The sequence below is a fragment of the Dermacentor albipictus genome, chromosome 3 (genome assembly GCF_038994185.2).
Source record: "Dermacentor albipictus isolate Rhodes 1998 colony chromosome 3, USDA_Dalb.pri_finalv2, whole genome shotgun sequence".
In the NCBI taxonomy this organism is placed as follows: Eukaryota; Metazoa; Arthropoda; class Arachnida; order Ixodida; family Ixodidae; genus Dermacentor; species Dermacentor albipictus.
In genome coordinates, this window is record NC_091823.1 from 170860245 (window position 1) to 170865244 (window position 5000).

General features: G+C 51.7%; 5 non-coding genes and 4 pseudogenes across 5 annotated transcripts in view; all 9 read right to left on the bottom strand.

The window, feature by feature from the left end:
• LOC139058391 (5S ribosomal RNA) overlaps positions 1–60 on the bottom strand; it is a 119-nt gene extending 59 nt beyond the window's left edge. The window contains exon 1 of the ribosomal RNA XR_011513377.1: positions 1–60. This exon is cut by the window's left edge and continues 59 nt beyond it. This is a non-coding gene — a ribosomal RNA (5S ribosomal RNA).
• A 485-nt stretch (positions 61–545) lies between these two features.
• Positions 546–664, bottom strand: LOC139058211 (5S ribosomal RNA; annotated as a pseudogene).
• Positions 665–1180: 516 nt separating this feature from the next.
• LOC139058392 (5S ribosomal RNA) lies at positions 1181–1299 on the bottom strand. Its single transcript, XR_011513379.1, has one exon. It is a non-coding gene; the product is annotated as a 5S ribosomal RNA (ribosomal RNA).
• A 510-nt stretch (positions 1300–1809) lies between these two features.
• On the bottom strand, positions 1810–1928 carry LOC139058140 (5S ribosomal RNA; annotated as a pseudogene).
• Positions 1929–2437: 509 nt separating this feature from the next.
• Positions 2438–2556, bottom strand: LOC139058393 (5S ribosomal RNA). The gene has a single exon (XR_011513380.1). It is a non-coding gene; the product is annotated as a 5S ribosomal RNA (ribosomal RNA).
• Positions 2557–3068: 512 nt separating this feature from the next.
• Positions 3069–3186, bottom strand: LOC139058281 (5S ribosomal RNA; annotated as a pseudogene).
• Positions 3187–3673: 487 nt separating this feature from the next.
• On the bottom strand, positions 3674–3792 carry LOC139058212 (5S ribosomal RNA; annotated as a pseudogene).
• A 522-nt stretch (positions 3793–4314) lies between these two features.
• Positions 4315–4433, bottom strand: LOC139058394 (5S ribosomal RNA). Its single transcript, XR_011513381.1, has one exon. It is a non-coding gene; the product is annotated as a 5S ribosomal RNA (ribosomal RNA).
• Positions 4434–4943: 510 nt separating this feature from the next.
• LOC139058395 (5S ribosomal RNA) overlaps positions 4944–5000 on the bottom strand; it is a 119-nt gene continuing 62 nt past the window's right edge. The window contains exon 1 of the ribosomal RNA XR_011513382.1: positions 4944–5000. This exon is cut by the window's right edge and continues 62 nt beyond it. This is a non-coding gene — a ribosomal RNA (5S ribosomal RNA).

Below are 5000 nucleotides of genomic sequence, written 5' to 3' on the forward strand. Positions count from 1 at the left end.
GCTGCTTAGCTTCGGGGATCGGACGAGAACCGGCGTATTCAGCATGGTATGGCCGATGGCAAGGATGCTGTGTTTCCGACTGCACCTGTATCGTGCTATGTGCATTCGCCCAGTGAATGTATTGCTCCATCACGTACGCGGCAGTCTTTCCGCGAACAATACACGCACACGTCGATTACTCCGTTTGTGGTTGTTCGCTGCATGCGTGCGTGCAAGTAAGTCATGCTCGCTCACAAAAACAAGAAAGAGGGGGAGCGCATTATGCGTGCGTTGCAGCCCACAATGTGCCACTTTATCGACGAGTTGTCATTGAGCTGTATGCGGGCGGGCGTGATAGCGAAGCGGTTAGAAGCTCGTGCGACTAAATTTTGCATGCAGCATTACGTCCGTCATTCCGCGCAGAATATCGCGTAGTGGCTTTCATATTGGTTTCACACTTCGGCGTCGGCTCTACCAGCAGGCTCCAGTTGAACGTAAGTAACAGTAAAAGCAGCTGCCCACACACACACACACACACACACACACAAAAAAAAACGTCACAGAAAGACCAGCACCACTCGGTGTTCCCAGGTGGTCTCCCTCCCAAGTACTGACCGAGCCCAATGCTGCTTAGCTTCGGGGATCGGACGAGAACCGGCGTATTCAGCATGGTATGGCCGATGGCAAGGATGCTGTGTTTCCGACTGCACCTGTATCGTGCTATGTGCATTCGCCCAGTGAATGTATTGCTCCATCACGTACGCGGCAGTCTTTCCGCGAACAATACACGCACACGTCGATTACTCCGTTTGTGGTTGTTCGCTGCATGCGTGCGTTCAAGTAAGTCATGCTCGCTCACAAAAACAAGAAAGAGGGGGAGCGCATTATGCGTGCGTTGCAGCCCACAATGTGCCACTTTATCGACGAGTTGTCATTGAGCTGTATGCGGGCGGGCGTGATAGCGAAGCGGTTAGAAGCTCGTGCGACTAAATTTTGCATGCAGCATTACGTCCGTCATTCCGCGCAGAATATCGCGTAGTGGCCTGCATATTGGTTTCACACTTCGGCGTCGGCTCTACCAGCAGGCTCCAGTTGAACGTAAGTAACAGTAAAAGCAGCTGCCCACACACACACACACACACACACATACAAAAAAAAACGTCACAGAAACACGGAATAATAAAAAAAGCAAAAAGAAGGGTGCCATCAGCACTCGGTGTTCCCAGGTGGTCTCCCTCCCAAGTACTGACCGAGCCCAATGCTGCTTAGCTTCGGGGATCGGACGAGAACCGGCGTATTCAGCATGGTATGGCCGATGGCAAGGATGCTGTGTTTCCGACTGCACCTGTATCGTGCTATGTGCATTCGCCCAGTGAATGTATTGCTCCATCACGTATGCGGCAGTCTTTCCGCGAACAATACACGCACACGTCGATTACTCCATTTGTGGTTGTTCGCTGCATGCGTGCGTGCAAGTAAGTCATGCTCGCTCACAAAAACAAGAAAGAGGGGGAGCGCATTATGCGTGCGTTGCAGCCCACAATGTGCCACTTTATCGACGAGTTGTCATTGAGCTGTATGCGGGCGGGCGTGATAGCGAAGCGGTTAGAAGCTCGTGCGACTAAATTTTGCTTGCAGCATTACGTCCGTCATTCCGCGCAGAATATCGCGTAGTGGCCTGCATATTGGTTTCACACTTCGGCGTCGGCTCTACCAGCAGGCTCCAGTTGAACGTAAGTAACAGTAAAAGCAGCTGCGCACACACACACACACACACACAAAAAAAAACGTCACAGAAACACGGAATAATAAAAAAAGCAAAAAGAAGGGTGCCATCAGCACTCGGTGTTCCCAGGTGGTCTCTCTCCCAAGTACTGACCGAGCCCAATGCTGCTTAGCTTCGGGGATCGGACGAGAACCGGCGTATTCAGCATGGTATGGCCGATGGCAAGGATGCTGTGTTTCCGACTGCACCTGTATCGTGCTATGTGCATTCGCCCAGTGAATGTATTGCTCCATCACGTACGCGGCAGTCTTTCCGCGAACAATACACGCACACGTCGATTACTCCGTTTGTGGTTGTTCGCTGCATGCGTGCGTGCAAGTAAGTCATGCTCGCTCACAAAAACAAGAAAGAGGGGGAGCGCATTATGCGTGCGTTGCAGCCCACAATGTGCCACTTTATCGACGAGTTGTCATTGAGCTGTATGCGGGCGGGCGTGATAGCGAAGCGGTTAGAAGCTCGTGCGACTAAATTTTGCATGCAGCATTACGTCCGTCATTCCGCGCAGAATATCGCGTAGTGGCCTTCATATTGGTTTCACACTTCGGCGTCGGCTCTACCAGCAGGCTCCAGTTGAACGTAAGTAACAGTAAAAGCAGCTGCCCACACACACACACACACACAAAAAAAAACGTCACAGAAACACGGAATAATACAAAAAAGCAAAAAGAAGGGTGCCATCAGCACTCGGTGTTCCCAGGTGGTCTCCCTCCCAAGTACTGACCGAGCCCAATGCTGCTTAGCTTCGGGGATCGGACGAGAACCGGCGTATTCAGCATGGTATGGCCGATGGCAAGGATGCTGTGTTTCCGACTGCACCTGTATCGTGCTATGTGCATTCGCCCAGTGAATGTATTGCTCCATCACGTACGCGGCAGTCTTTCCGCGAACAATACACGCACACGTCGATTACTCCGTTTGTGGTTGTTCGCTGCATGCGTGCGTGCAAGTAAGTCATGCTCGCTCACAAAAACAAGAAAGAGGGGGAGCGCATTATGCGTGCGTTGCAGCCCACAATGTGCCACTTTATCGACGAGTTGTCATTGAGCTGTATGCGGGCGGGCGTGATAGCGAAGCGGTTAGAAGCTCGTGCGACTAAATTTTGCATGCAGCATTACGTCCGTCATTCCGCGCAGAATATCGCGTAGTGGCCTGCATATTGGTTTCACACTTCGGCGTCGGCTCTACCAGCAGGCTCCAGTTGAACGTAAGTAACAGTAAAAGCAGCTGCCCACACACACACACACAAAAAAAAAAAAAAAACGTCACAGAAACACGGAATTATAAAAAAAAGCAAAAAGAAGGGTGCCATCAGCACTCGGTGTTCCCAGGTGGTCTCCCTCCCAAGTACTGACCGAGCCCAATGCTGCTTAGCTTCGGGGATCGGACGAGAACCGGCGTATTCAGATGGTATGGCCGATGGCAAGGATGCTGTGTTTCCGACTGCACCTGTATCGTGCTATGTGCATTCGCCCAGAGAATGTATTGCTCCATCACGTACGCGGCAGTCTTTCCGCGAACAATACACGCACACGTCGATTACTCCGTTTGTGGTTGTTCGCTGCATGCGTGCGTGCAAGTAAGTCATGCTCGCTCACAAAAACAAGAAAGAGGGGGAGCGCATTATGCGTGCGTTGCAGCCCACAATGTGCCACTTTATCGACGAGTTGTCATTGAGCTGTATGCGGGCGGGCGTGATAGCGAAGCGGTTAGAAGCTCGTGCGACTAAATTTTGCATGCAGCATTACGTCCGTCATTCCGCGCAGAATATCGCGTAGTGGCCTTCATATTGGTTTCACACTTCGGCGTCGGCTCTACCAGCAGGCTCCAGTTGAACGTAAGTAACAGTAAAAGCAGCTGCCCACACACACACACACACACACACACACAAAATAAAAAACGTCACAGAAAGACCAGCACCACTCGGTGTTCCCAGGTGGTCTCCCTCCCAAGTACTGACCGAGCCCAATGCTGCTTAGCTTCGGGGATCGGACGAGAACCGGCGTATTCAGCATGGTATGGCCGATGGCAAGGATGCTGTGTTTCCGACTGCACCTGTATCGTGCTATGTGCATTCGCCCAGTGAATGTATTGCTCCATCACGTACGCGGCAGTCTTTCCGCGAACAATACACGCACACGTCGATTACTCCGTTTGTGGTTGTTCGCTGCATGCGTGCGTGCAAGTAAGTCATGCTCGCTCACAAAAACAAGAAAGAGGGGGAGCGCATTATGCGTGCGTTGCAGCCCACAATGTGCCACTTTATCGACGAGTTGTCATTGAGCTGTATGCGGGCGGGCGTGATAGCGAAGCGGTTAGAAGCTCGTGCGACTAAATTTTGCATGCAGCATTACGTCCGTCATTCCGCGCAGAATATCGCGTAGTGGCCTGCATATTGGTTTCACACTTCGGCGTCGGCTCTACCAGCAGGCTCCAGTTGAACGTAAGTAACAGTAAAAGCAGCTGCCCACACACACACACACACACACACACACACACACACAAAAAAACGTCACAGAAACACGGAATAATAAAAAAAGCAAAAAGAAGGGTGCCATCAGCACTCGGTGTTCCCAGGTGGTCTCCCTCCCAAGTACTGACCGAGCCCAATGCTGCTTAGCTTCGGGGATCGGACGAGAACCGGCGTATTCAGCATGGTATGGCCGATGGCAAGGATGCTGTGTTTCCGACTGCACCTGTATCGTGCTATGTGCATTCGCCCAGTGAATGTATTGCTCCATCACGTACGCGGCAGTCTTTCCGCGAACAATACACGCACACGTCGATTACTCCGTTTGTGGTTGTTCGCTGCATGCGTGCGTGCAAGTAAGTCATGCTCGCTCACAAAAACAAGAAAGAGGGGGAGCGCATTATGCGTGCGTTGCAGCCCACAATGTGCCACTTTATCGACGAGTTGTCATTGAGCTGTATGCGGGCGGGCGTGATAGCGAAGCGGTTAGAAGCTCGTGCGACTAAATTTTGCATGCAGCATTACGTCCGTCATTCCGCGCAGAATATCGCGTAGTGGCCTTCATATTGGTTTCACACTTCGGCGTCGGCTCTACCAGCAGGCTCCAGTTGAACGTAAGTAACAGTAAAAGCAGCTGCCCACACACACACACACACACAAAAAAAAAACGTCACAGAAACACGGAATAATAAAAAAAAGCAAAAAGAAGGGTGCCATCAGCACTCGGTGTTCCCAGGTGGTCTCCCTCCCAAGTACTGACCGAGCCCA